This window comes from Myotis lucifugus, unplaced genomic scaffold (assembly GCF_000147115.1).
Source record: "Myotis lucifugus unplaced genomic scaffold, Myoluc2.0 scaffold_65, whole genome shotgun sequence".
Classification (NCBI taxonomy): Eukaryota; Metazoa; Chordata; class Mammalia; order Chiroptera; family Vespertilionidae; genus Myotis; species Myotis lucifugus.
Genome location: NW_005871113.1, coordinates 2,543,668 through 2,559,522, shown reverse-complemented (window position 1 = coordinate 2,559,522; position 15,855 = coordinate 2,543,668). Strand labels below are relative to the sequence as shown.

Sequence of the window (15,855 nt, the reverse complement as noted above, 5' to 3'; positions counted from 1 at the left end):
AGTTCCGCCTTTACCTGAAATAGCTGAAATTTTCTGATAAGCGAGACAAAGGTATGTCAGTTTTGCATTTTAAAAGCTTTTGTGCTATGAATAATTGCCTGTGTGTGTCTGTGTGTGTGTGTGTGTGTGTTTAATATGGATCCAACCAAAGAAAATAATTAACTGGATTTCACATAGTGCAGAAAATTCAGAAAGGGGCCAAGCCCTAGACACCGGATGTTTGGCTGTATCGCCTTGGTGATGAGGCTGCAGAATCCAACGTCTAGAACAGCGTTTGCTTCCCTGGGTGATTCCAACACGCTTGGACTTGCCCAGTAATTTCTAGGGAGCGCAGGGTTTGGGCACCCAGCTGCTCTGGGTAGGGATGCAGTTTACTTGGAAAACCAGGGCTTGTTCAGGTACAGCAGGAAGCTGGGCCAGGGAAGAAGAACACCAAACTACTCCCGAGTCTACTCTCCCAGGAGGCTGGGAAACGGAGGCCACTCGTTTTCCTCAAACATCAAGGCCAAGTTTCAGCTTCATTCAGGGCAGGCTTGTTTAATATTCAAGTGTCCAGGCTGAAGTCCATCTCTGGTAATTGTATTACTTATATTTGAATTCCTTGGTAGTTTCCAATACAAAAGGTCTAGCTTCCTCTTCCTGCTATGGTTCCTCTCCCTCTCCCGCTCCACCGCACCCCCCCCCGCCCCCCGCCATACTCTCTTTACTTACTGTGTTTGTGGGTTGTACGGTGTTATGGTACAGTGTTTAAATATCAGCTGTGTTTTATGGAACAGATTGGATTATTATTTCATCTGGGGAAACTGAAAATTAAAGGTGATGAGGGATTATAAATTTGCAGGTATTACAATATGAGGACTTACTTAAAGGCGCCTTGCATTAGCAACCCATGGACTAAGGTGGTCTGGAAGAAAAGTTGAGAGAAAAGATGTCTCTTCTGAAATTTCAAAGGAGAAATTCCCACCTTCTTTCCTTGCCAAATGCTCTACGCTGAGTGTGAGTTTGGTGACTGCTGGGTTGTTTTTGGCATGAATCGTTGGGCCAGTGTGCACAGATCACTCCTTGTCTGTCATTTCTAAACCCTGGCTCTTAACTCAGGATTTTTTTGACCCAATGCAGTAGTCTGTAGAGAGGGCTGGCCACGGTAGTCTGACAGGGCGAAAAGGCATGAAAGAGATTCTCTGCTCCTCTCTCTGTGCCTCATATTCATAGGACCTTCTTTCATTTTATTACTTAAGGCCAAGTATTAGATTTAGGATAGTACAGAGGACCAGGAAAATGGGTCCCTCTGAAAAAGCTCTGCATATCTCAACATGGGTAAATCTTGACAACATAAATTTTTAAAAAAATTTTAATCCTTACTCAAGGACATGCTCTTTATTAATTTTCTTAGGGAGACAACAAAAGAGAGACAAATATCAATGTGAGAGAGAGAAACATTGATTTGTTGCCTACTGTACATGCCTGGCCCAGGGATTGAACCACAACCTGGACATGTGTCCCGAGCAGGAACTTTGGTGTATGGGAAGATGTTCCAACCAACTGAGCCATACCAGCCAGGGTGACCACATACATTTTAAATGGGGGGAGGGGGAGAGGCAATTGAAAAGAATTCACATACCATGATACCATTTATGTGAGTTTTAAAATACTTTATATTTTGATATTTTTATGAGTACACACATACATTGGAAAGACATATTTGTATTCACCACAAGGATGAACATCTACTCCAGGAGAATGGTTATTTGGGAGGAGGGAGACAGAAGAAAGGAACAGTGTGGGCTGAATGAATTGGGACTGTGGTTGAAATCTGTTTTCCCTCAAAAACAGAGAAAAATATATCTGAAGCAAATATGGCAAAATGTTAGTACTTTTAAAAATTCAGGTTTATGCTATTTTCTATACTTTTGGAATGTTTAATAATAAAAATATTGCAAAATTTCTATAAAAGAGACTCTGAGGTTGCTGAGATTACTTGAATTTATTTCAATAAGCCTTTATTAAGACACTACTATCTCTTAGGCATTGGGGACACAGACATGAAGGTGACACAGTCCCTACCCCCAGGAACTCCAGCAATGAGAGATGTAACACATACCCGCAGTGAAGTGTGGTAACCACAATCATGTTATGCATAATGGTATCCAAGTAGGATGACTGACTCTATGATGACGACTTTACTAGACAATGTTGAGGAAATCTGCACAAGATTAATGACAAAGAAATCATCGTGAGTTGATTTTAAAAAATAGCTTACTTTCTTATTTCATATTTCAAACGAATTGTTAACATCGTATTCTCAGAGGTCTTCAGAATATCACTGGCAAGGGCTCCCATGTAATTTATTTAAATAAATATTTATTGTGTACCTTAGCAGATGTTTCCTTTGTGGTCCCTTCCAAGTCTGCTTTATAATCCTATTTTTCATAGAGATATTGTCTTCCAAGATAGATAATCAAATCTTTATAGACAGGGTTGTCTGTTTTTCATATTTGTATTGCCCGACCTCTGGAGTTTTTAGTATATTTCTACATAAGCAATAGTGATGGTTCAATTTTTACTCAATATATACTCTGTGTTATGGAATCATGGAAAGGGACACTTAATCCCAAACTCAGTATTTGAGGCCAAGGGCAGAAGGGAGACACCTGGAGTTAAGATCTACACTGTCCAAAATACGCAGATACAGTATAGAAAGAATATAATGCCTTGGATGAAAATGGTGCGAATGACACCCATTATTTCAGGCAAAAGAAACACAACAGTTAATTACCAAGAAGGTTGGCAGGGCATGGTGAAATATAAACAATATACTATTGGTTCCCCTTCTTGAGAAAATATTAATGGAAAACACTAAAGTCTTTTTTCTACTCAACTTTCATCCAAAGTAAAACCACCACAAAACTCAGCCTTCCACTGTTGGGTAGGTAAAAACAAACAAAAACACACACACAACAAAACAAAACAAAACAAAAAAACAGGAGAAAAGCCAGTATGTTCTATTAATAGCTGTACTTGGTCAGCAATAATGTTAACAGATTTTCATCAATAGTTAAAAATAGAACAGTAAATATTTGACATCTCAGTTTTAATTAAAATGAGCATAGTGTGATACTGGGGTGATAGTAATAAGAGATCTTTGATAAATCAGCAAAGAAGGTGCAGGCAGAATATCTGAGTCACAATAGTGAATACACATTACACCCGTTGGCTCAATAGAAAACTTCATTCCTGGGGCCCTTATTGTGTTTATATGTTATTTGCATGCATTTGTCTCCACATCAACCTACAACTTGGGGTTAGCAAAAGTTTTACTTTAATCAAAAATATGCTGTGTAAAGGAAGAGTCTTATGTGTGTACATAAAACAACATTGATAACAATAAAAGGGGAGACAAGTAAACCCAGGAGCATTTAAAGCAATCATAGTTGCTAAGGAGATAGAAAGTCAAGTCCACACAGTTGAAGGGACAGTTTCAGATGGCAACTGTCCAAAATATTGGGGCCAGCCAAAGGGAGAGCTAAGTATGTGCATGGTAGAGAAAGTGGCAACACAGCATCTATAATGGTGAGAATAGAACGAGATGCCTGTTTCTGGGCCCCCACTGTAGCCTTGTGAACCCACCGATTGTCTCCTTTTCTAACCTAACTGGATCCCACTTATTCATCCTTTGTTGGCTGTATCCTGGTAGGGACTTCTCCTACATCAGGGACTCTGGGACAAGCTCCCTGCCCTAGAAAGAAGTTGCCTGAGTTGCGAAGTCCTTTTCTATCTAGAACAGAAAGGCTGGAATTTGATTCCCTTTTTTGCAGCCTCGATTTCCTGATTCCTTCCTGAATCCCAATTGCTGATTTGGGTCCTAAAAGTCAGCTTCCGTGTTTGTTGGGCCAAGCCTTAGCAGATAATAGGCCTTTTCCTTTTTTGTTTCACTTCTTATCTCAGACCCAATTTCCTTTCCCTTCTCTCCATGATTCGGAGCTATCAATGGGATTGATAGTATTAATGGGGACTGATGTTTATTGAGTTCTTACTATATTGCAGGCACTGTTCTGAACAGTTTTCAAATATTAACTCTTTGAGGTCCCATTAACAAGTTGAGGTTGATATTTTTTTCATCCCTATTTCACAGATTAGGAAACAAGGAACAGCTAAGAAGTGACTAGGCCTGGACCTGAATCTAGGCAGCTGGTAATCTTCACCAATGACTATGCTGACTTTCATGATAATAGGATGACTTGGGTAATGAAGGGCCTGGAAGAAATATGGTGACTTTCATTGTAACAAAAATACCTTGATGTGATTTAAATGCTTTTTGATGATAAATGTCAGAGTTACCATGAAATCCTTTGACCGTCATAAAAGCTGGTGATTTTGTGTGTTGTGATAGTGGTGGTATTTTATTCAGACATTTTAATACCTAGTATGTGTTCTAAGAAATAAAAAAGAATTCCGATGGAATACCTGCCCTCTGAGAGCTTTCAGTCTAGTAGAGGAAGCCAGACACAGAGACAAATACAAGTGTAAAAGGTGTTATGAGCGTAAATCAGGACACTCGGCAATTGTGATCAAATTTCTCAGAAGTAAAGAACAGGGAAGGTTCACAGAGGAGTGCTGTCAGGATATATGATCAGGTAACTGTCCTGATCAAAATACATTAATTGTCTAATCGTGTGTTTTTATCTTCTAAAAGAGTATAAAGGAGCAGATTTCACAGGAACTTGGGGCCCAGCTTAACTTTCCTCCTCATATCCTGCTTTTAATTTAAATGACAGTCTCAGGGATAATGTAGTATTGCAGGTCCTACGCTGGTTTGAATTGTTTTCCCAGTGGGCGCTTTGACAGTTCATAGAATTATCTGCAGAATTGGTCAGGTCAGTCCTGGTGTGATGTAGACGTGTCTTGTGACTCTCAAGGTCTGTGAGAAGCCTGGAGAGATTGTGACAACCACGAGTTAACATTTTGCCCTCTGCTGTTACCTAATCACGCACGTTAATCATCGCATGGGGGCGTCTGTGGTGATGATGGGTGAAAAGGTCTGTATTTTCAGTGGCTGCTTAGGAAAAGTCTCAGGTGCTCCCAGTCATCCTGGAGAACCCACAGGAAGTGTAAGTTAATTCATTACATTGGCAGTGCAGGGAATGTGTGGGCACAGCATTCTGAGTGGTGAAGGGCTGCTTCTTATGTAACGTAGCCCAGGACCTGGAGCTCCAGGGAAGGGGAGCGGATGCAGGGGGAGTCCCATGTGTGGTGGAGCAGGGAAGGTAAGTATTCCTGAAATAGGGCAGCAGCGTGAGGGGTGGGGTGAAGCGAGTGAGACCAACACATGCAAGTGTAGGGTGAGATCGGCCCTGTCTTTATTTCAAACTTTGAACTTTTGTTCATTGTTGATTTTTTTTGCCTTGATATCAGTGTTTAAAATATTGTATTAGAATGTTTATCTTGATTATGGTGTTTTTGACATCTTGAATATTGCACTGAGGAAAGTGCTTCGGCCCCCTAGCCCTAGATTGTACTTGAGGTGAGAGGTTTCCACACATATCATTGCCGAAGAGAGTCATTGCATTGTATTGTAGATGTGACCTCACAGGGCTCCTGATGTTACCTTAACCCAGAGGCTGCCATCAGGGGCCTTTGGGACCATGTTCATCCTGTAGACATGTATTATTGCCACCAACATTGTTTATTTTTGAACACTGAGCTGCCTTCATTTTGAAATGGAAAGGTGCCTTCTAAAACAATGTGGATATCTGACTTCTCATGAACATTTGGGCCTATGCTTTTTCATGGCACTAATCAACCAAAGCTGACTAGACCACCTCTTCAAGTTCACTGGGCCCATTTCATAAGTTTATGTTATTGCCTGGTACTGCAGGCATTGAGCTTCTGAGTCCTGATTAACTGCAGGAGTCTTTCAATAATACCTCTTAAATATGGGCTTTCATTCATTTAATAACTATCTAGTTTTGTGCCTATTATGTATAATATGTGGCTAAGGAACAAGATGACATGGTACTTTTTCTCTTGGAACTTGTTTTAATCTCTTAGGCAATGTTATAGGTTGCACTGTATCTCCCCAAAAAGGTGCACTGAAGTCCTAGCCCCAGTACCTCGGAATCTGAACTTATTGGGTCTTTACAGAGGTAATCAAGTTAAAATGAGGCATTAGAACGAGCCCTAAGCCAATATGACTGGTGTCTTTAAAAGGGGAGAAACTGGGACTCAGAGACAGACACAAATAGAGGGGAAACAATGTGCAGGCACACAGGCAGAAGATGGCCATGGGCCTGGAGTAATGCATCTGCCAGCCAAGAAGGCCAAGGACTGCTGGCAAACACCAGAAGCTAGAAGCCACCAGGAAGGATTCTCACCTAGAGCTGTCTGAGACAGCCTGGCCCTGCTGACACCTTGACTTCCAGCCTCCAGAACCGAGGCTGGTGTTTTTAGGCACCCAGGTATTTGGTATTTTGTTTCAGCAGCCCTAACAGGCAGTTACTAAATAATGATTTGAACAAGTCAATTTAATGACAATTGTGGCCAGAATTGTGAAGGGCAAGTACAGAATGCAGTGAAAGTGCACGTGGGCGGGATGGCTGGTCTTGTTAGGAAGTTAGGAGGTTCTGGGGTCTTTTCTAAGGAAGGTGTGTTTTAGCCGAGGTCTGAAAAAATGAGCAGGAGCTACTCTCTAGTAGTGAGGGAAACAGGCACAGCCAGGATGAGGGGGATTGATAATGTGCAAAGGCTCTAAGGAAAGAAAGAGTAGGGTGTATTCAAGAAACTGGAACCCAGCTGGTGGCTGAACTACAGGCAGGAAATTGTGGAACCTGATGAGGTGGGCCCTCTATAGTGGAGTGTACTGACTGACTTTGGGGAAATTATATAACTTTTTGAGAATAATAATAGTTCTTACTTGGTTATTATGAGGATTAAGTGAGATAGTAAATGAAAGAGTCTTAAAAGAATGGCTGGCACATATGGTTCCATAGATGTTTGATTCTATCTATTGTTTGATTCCTGCTGTTCATGTTGTTACCATCAGTATTAACAGGACAGTGATTTGCAGGGCCCTGGGCTGCCCTTAGCATGTTGATCTCTATCCTTAAGGAAATGGGAAGCTAGTGTGTGTTTTTAATCAGGACTTCAATTTAGCCAGATTTTACTTTAAAAGATCCATCTAGCCCCAGTGTGGAGAATGGAGATCAGTGGAGACGAGGCCACTGGAGAAAGTTTCTGGGGACGGGTGTTGGTGGTGGCAGTTCGGCCTTGATCACTTTGTAGAATTTGGAGATCACACAATCATCTGAAGAAAATTTGGAATTCCACAAAATTCTGCTTTCTTCTATATTTTAGGGTTTTCTTCTAGAACAAATACGCCCTGGGTGATGCATGGATTTTTATCTCAATTCTTCCATAAACTTAGCATTTGCAAGTGCTCATTTAATTATAGATACAAAACAGATATAAAGGAAATCCAGATTAATACATGGTGAAATTAAGATTCCTGGTTGTTGAACCCATCCAAAAATGTCTTTAGGAGCTTCTAAATACTCTCATTCTCTATTTGCTTTTTTTATTGCTTTTATGTATTGTGCCTTCATTTTAGAAGAGAAATTGAATTGACTTGTTCTTTACAAAGCCACATTCATTGCTATCAGGATTTGTGGTCTTAGGTGAAGGCAAAATGCTGGACTGGCAAATGTTCACAACAAATATGTTTTAAATAAAGTACTGGATGTGCTGAAAATTCATTAGGTAATGAAAGCAATCAAGAAAAATTGAAAATGCTCTAATTCTCTCTGGATTTATGGTTGACTTTAATACAAAGTATCATATTTGATATAATTGGTTTGCCTAATATTGGCAGACTTAAAAAATTATCTAATGAGTTAGTTCATTGTTAGTGGAGAATTCACCTGTGATGCCAGAGGTGGAAAATGTTTCAAGTTTAAAAACATATAAGCAAAATGTTCATTTCCAAGTGACAGTTTATGATACTCAGCTTTGAAAGGGAAAAGGAAATTTGGAGCCGAATTTCCTCTCTGTAAACTAAGAAAATTCTAATCTTTCCTGAATTTACTCTATTATAATAGAGTACCATTTTATAAGAATTTCTTTTACAATGCCCTTATTCATTATCTTATTCCCTGTTGAACAAAATTATATATGAATATTAGCTTATTTTTAATAAACTCTTGTGTGTGCACTGATTAAAGCACCCATGTTTATATGTAAAAGATGGGTTTTTGACTTACATGAGTTTTCAAAACGAAAAAGAAATCACATGGGGACTAAGAAATACCATTATAAAAGAGATTCTTGTTTACATTGAAAAATCTTACCTTTCTTCATATTTTCTTATATGTACTTATTTGAAAGGGATCAATGCATAAGACCATTTAAAATGACATTGCTAAGTTATGTATTTTAGGGTGACTTTAATTTTTACAAAATGAACTGCTCAACTATGATAAATTTTGCTAAGGTTTCAAATGGCATTTTTTAATATTTCAAGGTGAGGTGCTTTAATTAGAAATCTTCTCAGCAGCTCAATGATGTTTACCAAATAGACATAGACATAATTTTACCAGTGTCATTCTTTCCTTATTGTAACCCCATGATTACAGAAATTCAGTATATCTTTGTTGCTTGTGTACATCCTTAAGTGCTAGAAAAAATGCCTCCCTGGTACACAGAAGGTGCCTAATAAGTGCTAGTTGAATGAATGAGGACATATATTTCCTGTACCACCAATGACTTACTGCAGGTAGGTGGTACTGTGAATGGAGAGAACTTCTGAACTGTGACCCTTTGATACGTGCGAGTGCCTGCCATGATTTGCCAAACTAGTTGGCAGGGGACCTGAGTTGCCCAGTGGCCCAGTTTCTCATCAGTGCCTAACTGGCTTCTGTAACTGTGAGATATCAGAGCACCATGAACCAAAATTCTGTTGTTCATCCAGGATTCTCCAAGTGTGCTCCCTGCGATACAGCACCACATGGGAACTTGTTATTCATGTCAACCCTCAGGTCTCAACCTAAAGAGGATTCATCAAAAACTCTGAGCATGGGCTCAGTAATCCGTGTCAGACAAACCCTCCAGGCGATTCTGATGTGGGCTCAAGTTTACGACCCGCTGCTCTAGACCATGGTTGGATAGGCATGGCTAACATCTACCTCTTATTTTCCTTTTGTGTTCTTCCAGTGATGTCCGACTTCCCTTCTAATTGGCACAATCTAATTTTAGGGACATGAATACTTTAAGGAATGCCTTCTTAAAGTAATTTGCATAGCTCAGGCCAAAATCTTTATAAGCTTGATTGGAATTTAACTCTTAGAAGTTGTTATCTACTAGGGCCCAGTGCACGAATTTGTGCACCTCGAAAAGAACTGTGGCCACAAGGCTGTGGTGGGCACAGGGGTGGGTCTCGGCTCATCCTCCACGCCCCAGCCTGGCCCCTCCCGCTGTGGCCCCTGGTCCCCTGTTTGCTGGCAGCCCCACTCCAGCCACCACTGCTCTTAGGCGCTGACTTCGTAGACCCTGCTCGCACCTGCTGACGGCTCAGAGTGATTGGGGCCAGCACCAACAGTGGGTGCAAGCAGGGCCGGCTCTGTCAGCAGGTGCAGCCTGCGGCTGCTGCCCCAATGGCCCCTCAGGAGCAAGGGGAGGTGGAGAAGCCCTCAGGGGTGATCGGGGCTGGCAGCCGCCGCTCACACCTGCTGATGGTGCCAAGGGCCAGGCGCGAGCAGCGGGTGTGAGCAGTGGCTCTGGTGCTGGCTGCAGGTGCGAGCAGGGTTGGCACCAGCAGCAGGTGCGAGCACTGGGTGGGACCACGGCGCGGATCCGCGGTGTGCAGGAGCAACAAGTTTTCAGTAACTACCAGAGGCTCGCCCCGATGACAGTGACCAGAGCCCTGCCTTGGTCTGGCACCCCACTCAACCTGCTCCACCATCCTGCCACAGCCGACGCTCGCCCGCCATGTTCCGCACTCTGCCACCTGCTGCTGACGCCCGCCATATTCTGCACGCACCCCCTGGTGGTCAGCACACGTCATAGTGACCGGTTGTTTGGTTGTTCCACTGTTTGGTCTATTTGCATATCAGCCTTTTATTATGTAGGATTGCTACATAACAAATGACCCCAAACCTTAGCAGCTGAAAACTAGAACCATTTATGATCTCACAGTTTTTGAGGCTTAGTTGGGTGGTTCTAGCTCAGGGACTGCACTCAAGGTGTTGTCTAAGACTACAGTCATCTCATGGCTCTGCTGGGGAGGATCCACTTCCATGTTCTCTTACATGGCTATTGGGAGACCTCAGGAGATCCACTTTCAGGCTTACTGAGGTGAGCCTCTCCTCAGGGCTGCCTACGACATGGCGGCTGACTTCCATCGGAGGTATCCATCCAAGGGGGAGTGAGAGCGCACTCAGGAGTGAAGCCAAGGTCTTCTTATAACCGAATCATGGGAGGGATGGATGCCCGCATCACTGGTGTTGTATTCTATTTATTAGCAGCCCACATTCAAGGGGAGAGCATGACCTAGAGCAGTGATGGCGAACCTATGACACGCGTGTCAGAGATGACACGCGATCTCATTTTTTTGGTTGATTTTTCTTTGTTAAATGGCATTTAAATATATAAAATAAATATCAAAAATATAAGTCTTTGTTTTACTATGGTTGCAAATATCAAAAAATTTCTATATGTGACACAGCACCAGAGTTAAGTTAGGGTTTTTCAAAATGCTGACACGCCGAGCTCAAAAGGTTCGCCATCACTGACCTAAGGGCATGAATATCACGAGGCAGGAATCATTGCGGGTTAACTTATAGGCAAATTATTTCTCACCTTGTCCAATTCTTTGCATTGCAATGTTTCAAATAGGTCTCTTGATTTCTAGCGTCAGAGATCTCAACACAAACTGGCTATCCAGACAGAAAATGTGTGCACCTTATGGTGTGGTGTGATATAGGGGACTGAGCAAACGCTGTCACCTGGGTCTGCTCATCTTGGTTCTGCTTGCTCTGTATCGGCTCCATTCTCAGATAGCTTCTTCTCTGTTATTGGCATAAAAACTTGCAAGGCTCTCGGGTGCAAAGTCAGTGGCATAGCATGAAAGTCTCTTTTCCCAGAAACTCTGGCATAAATTCCATTGGCTGCACGGTTCACAGATCCTTGCCTAAACCAACTGAGAGACTGAGGAATCAGGACTGCATTGGTTCAGACCCAGGACACACACTGCACCCACAATCAGGGAAGGGTGCCACAAGCTGTGAGGGGGAAGGTAAGTGCCCTCAGACCACAGCAGTCAAGTTTCCACTGAAGTACTGCCTGTCCTGTTGTCCCCCCTGCCCCCCACCCCGAGTTTGCAGGCAACTAGAACCTCTTAGTCAGGTCTTCCCCTACCCTCCAACATTAGAGCCTATCATAGTACCCTGGATTCTTTATTGCTTGTATTCAAGTTTGAAATTTGTATTTATTTAGCACCTTTTTTATAAATCCTCACCTGAGGATATTTTCCCCATTGATTTTCAGACAGAGTGAAAGGAAGGGAAGAGCGGGGAGGGAGAGAGAGAAACATCAACGTGAGAGAGACACATAGATTGGTTGCCCTGACCGGGGCCGGGGATTGAACTTGAAACTGAAGTATGTGCCCTTGGCCAGGAATCAGAGCTGGGACCCTTCAGTCTGCCAGCTGGTGCTCTAACCACTGAGAAAAAACAGCCAGGCCTAGCAGCTTCCCTCTTACTGAAGGCAGCAACCTTATTATAGCCACAGAACTCCTGCTTGGCACCTAGTTGGCATTCAACAAATAGTTGATGAGTGTGATTTATTCTTCCTTATCTTAGACCTGAGCAATTTTGTTATCCAGAATATCAAAGAAATGGCAAGATTTATTATAGACTTGGAATTTGTTGGTGGTCTTGCTTGGCCAGGAGCCCTCTGGTTCATGGGTTAGGTCAGGCACAGGAGCGAATAAAACTCTTTAGGGTATCTACAATATTAGACATATATATTGTTTCACTTTAATTTTTACAACCATCTCTTGTGAGGACAGTGTATTATCTTTATTTTGTAGATGAGGAAACTGATGGCCAGAGATCTAAAGGGACTCCCTCAAACTCACATGGTTCAGAAATGGTAGAGTTAGGATACCACAGAAGTCACTCAGATGTCAAAATTCCGGGTCTGATTGGAATTATGGGGAAGACTGTGGCATGCTCATTTTTTTTTAAACATGAAATTTTGAGTAGGCCCAAGTCAGAAATCAAAATGAACAGCCCTGAGGGCACTGGAATGAGGGCAGCATATGAAATAAAGTTCAGGGGTGTCGAGTGTCCTACAGCAGAAAAGAAATGGAGTCTACCCAGTCTTTCTGTTCCACTTTTGATGGAATTTATATGTATTGCGTAATGCAGGCATAAAATTAAACAGGATAAACCATCCCATTTCCTTGTTTCTCCAGTTACAATGATATGCAAACTAGTCTACTTCCTTTTTTGACTCTTACTCCAAAGACCATGAGTAAATATGTGTTTGGCACAGAGGCTCTTAAAGGGGTAGGAGTACTTACTTGAGGGGCCTGTGCAGGGACTGGACTGCAGGGGAAAGCAGGCCTAGATGACTGGTTTCTTGGTTCTTTTGAATTATCTGCGAGGCTGAGGCTGGCTTGGTGGAGTGATCCCTGTTAATGTTACACTTTGAAATTTGTTTTTAAAATCTTGTTTTAATGTTTCTGTAAAGCAAATCCACCCCTCCCCACACTGCCTACATATGTGCTTAATGTGAGAATAATGCAAAATGGAACATGGAAGACAACTGCTACATACGAATTGATGAAGGAAAGGAGGGAACATGGCATTTCCGCATGGGGATTGGTGGCAAGTCCTACATCCCATGAGTCTGGGAAAAGGGAAGTACCCACTATACACACTGAGAATTAACCTCCCACTGCAGTAAGCACTAGCCAGTTTGACCGAGGACCAGAGCTTGGCAAGGCGTGGTTAAACTTGCAAAAGACCCAGAGGGGACATAAAAAGAATCACCAAGTTGTTGAACAAAAGGGCAAAAGTAAAATAAACAACCAAACAACCAAAATACACATCCCAAAACAGAATACCCATAGTGTTTGGGATCATTTCACCTAGAGAACAAAAGCCTGTAACAAGGTAGAAAACAATGCTGTGGTGATAAATTCATCTCATGTCCTATACATGTAGGACACTCCGGTTCTAAGCACCTGGAGGGAGACCAGGTCACACTTTCATTGAGATGTCTATTAAACACCTTTCTGGCGTCAGTCACTGGTTATTGTGGGTACTATGGGGGATAGAGAGACATGGCTAATGCCTTCCCTGAGCTTAGCAGCGGTTCTCAACCTGTGGGTCGCGACCCCTTTGGCGGTCGAACGACCCTTTCACAGGGGCCACCTAAGACCATCCTGAATATCAGATATTTACATTACGATTCATAACAGTAGCAACATTACAGTTATGAAGTAGCAACGAAAATAATTTTATGGTTGGGTCACAACATGAGGAACTGTATTTAAAGGGCCAGAAGGTTGAGAACCACTGGCTTACATTCTAGTTTAAGGAAGCAGGACACGATGTGACAAGTGCCAAGTCAGTGTGACCAGACAATGTGACAGATGCAAAGATACAAGCACAGGTTGCCCTGGGAAGCAAATAAGCAGGATTCAGGAGAAATTTTCAAACAACTGGGACTCTGAAGGATAAGATCAGTGATGGTTAGTTTTATGTGTCAACTAGGCGAGGCTATAGTACCCAGTTATCTAATCAAACACTTACTTAGGTGTTGCTGTAAACGTATCTTTGTAGTTGTGGCTAATGTCTACCACCAGTCAACTTTAAGGAAAGATTACCAATGATGTGGGTAGACCTTATTCAGCGGTTCTCAACCTGTGGGTCGCGACCCCTTTGGCGGCCGAACCACCCTTTCAAGGGGTCGCCTAAGACCATCCTGCATATCAGATATTTACATGACGATTCATAAGAGTAGCAACATTACAGTTATGAAGGAGCAACGAAAATAATTTTATGGTTGGGGGTCACAACATGAGGAACTGTATTTAAAGGGCCAGAAGGTTGAGAACCACTGCCTTATATAATCAGCTGAAGGTCTTAAGAGCAAAAACGGAGGTTTCCCAGAAAGGATGAAATTCAAGCCTGAAGTATCAACTCAACTGAGTTTCCAGAGTTGCCCTAGGGGTTTCGGATGGATTTGCCAGTCCCACAGTCCTGTGAGCCAATTCCTTAAAATAAATCTTTTATACACACACCCTGTTGAGCTGTTTTCTCTGAAGAACTGCACTGATAGTCTTAGTCATGTAAGCTTGGGTAAAGGATGGGGAAGGTGTGGGGGGGAGTGACAGTACCCAGGAATCGAAGCGATCAGGAAGCACATTATATGTGACCTAGAGAGTCTGAAAGGGTTTTGGGACTGGGAGTGAGAGGACCAGATCCACATTTTAGAAAGCACGTCCGATTATATTACTCTTGAGAGCAGAAGTGAGGAAAAACGTGTTTCAATTCCAGCACGAAGGAATTCCTCACAGGCAAGTCCTTTTTACTAGCAGAAAGAGGTGCTGACTCTATTTGGGAATCGAAAAACATAACTTGACGTTTTTCGTCATTGGTGGGCACAGTCTTGCAAAAGAATGACATTGTTCTTTTTCCAACCAGGAGTCTGTCTGCTCTACCTTGTCTCCTTCGGGGCTTGTAGCTTTCACCGGTTTCTCACGTCTATAGCCTCCCCTGTAACCGGGTAAAGATTCCGATCTGGCCACGCAGCCTTTCTGCGAGATAAACGGTGTCACCCAGCGGTGGACGTGGGAGGGTGGAGGTCAGCTGGGGATTCCGGCTGCCCAAGTGGAAAGGAGGAGTTCGCCAAGGGACAGAAGCCCCGCCGCTTCTTGCGTGTGGGGAGAAGACTCGCCTGCCACCGCTGCAGCCTCAACTCTGCGGATCCCTCCTCTGCAGGTTCGCTCCCCGCACGCGTCGCGTCCCCAGGAGTTCAGCTGCCCCCGCGCGCGGCGGTCTGCGAGCCTGGGCGGGGTCTGCCTCTCGCCGGGGAGGTGTGCGGGCGCGCCGGTCAGACTGAAGTCCCGGGTCGCCCACCCCGCTGCTCCGCCGAGAACATTCGCAGCCCCTGTCCCCAGCAAAGGGGTCTTGCTCCTGAGAGCCTAACCGATTTTTCTTCCATCCCCTCTGCATCCCTCGATGTTTTCACCCTGGCTCCCGGTGCGTTCCCCATCCTTTTGGTTCGGAACCTTCTGCGCAGAGCTCCTTCCCCAGCTCAAGCACCTTAGAGACCAGGAGGGGGTGGCTGGTGACTTAACCCTTCCCCGGGCGTAGACGAGAGGAAGCCAGCACCCCGCTGACAGCCCCCACTCCAGGGGTCTCGGGGCGCCAAAGGGGGTACTTCTCCCTACAACCCTTGGGGGCCAAGGGCTCCGGGGACTCTCGCTCCGGCGCTGGGTTCTACACCCCGCACCCCGACCGGGCAGGAGAGCGGTGGAGCCCCGCGGGCCGGAGAGCGAGAGTGAGGATCCGGGGAGGGGGCAGGGTTAGAGCCAGGGCCCGAGAGGAGCAGAGGCGGCAGGTGAGTCCCGGGGCTGCGTCCCCAGGCGGGGAGGCGGGCCGAGCGGGGCTGGGGAAGGGAGCCCCAGGCTGGGGCGACGCAGGCGAGGGTTGGGCTAGCAGGGGTGCGGGGAGGCGAGCCCGGGGCGGCAAGAGAGGGAGTCGGGAAGGGGCGGAGGGGAGGGAGTTCCGAAAGGGGGGAGCAGCGCCGGCGAGAGGCGAGAGAGCGAGCCGGAGGGGAGAGCCGCGGGGGAGG

At 44.2% G+C, this 15,855-nt stretch overlaps 1 long non-coding RNA gene across 1 annotated transcript; it reads left to right on the top strand.

The window, feature by feature from the left end:
* The first annotated feature begins 415 nt into the window (after positions 1 to 415).
* LOC106697357 lies at positions 416 to 4,284 on the top strand. The gene is made up of 3 exons (XR_001348445.2): positions 416 to 573; positions 2,026 to 2,233; positions 4,133 to 4,284. It is a non-coding gene; the product is annotated as an uncharacterized LOC106697357 (long non-coding RNA).
* Positions 4,285 to 15,855: the final 11,571 nt, after the last annotated feature.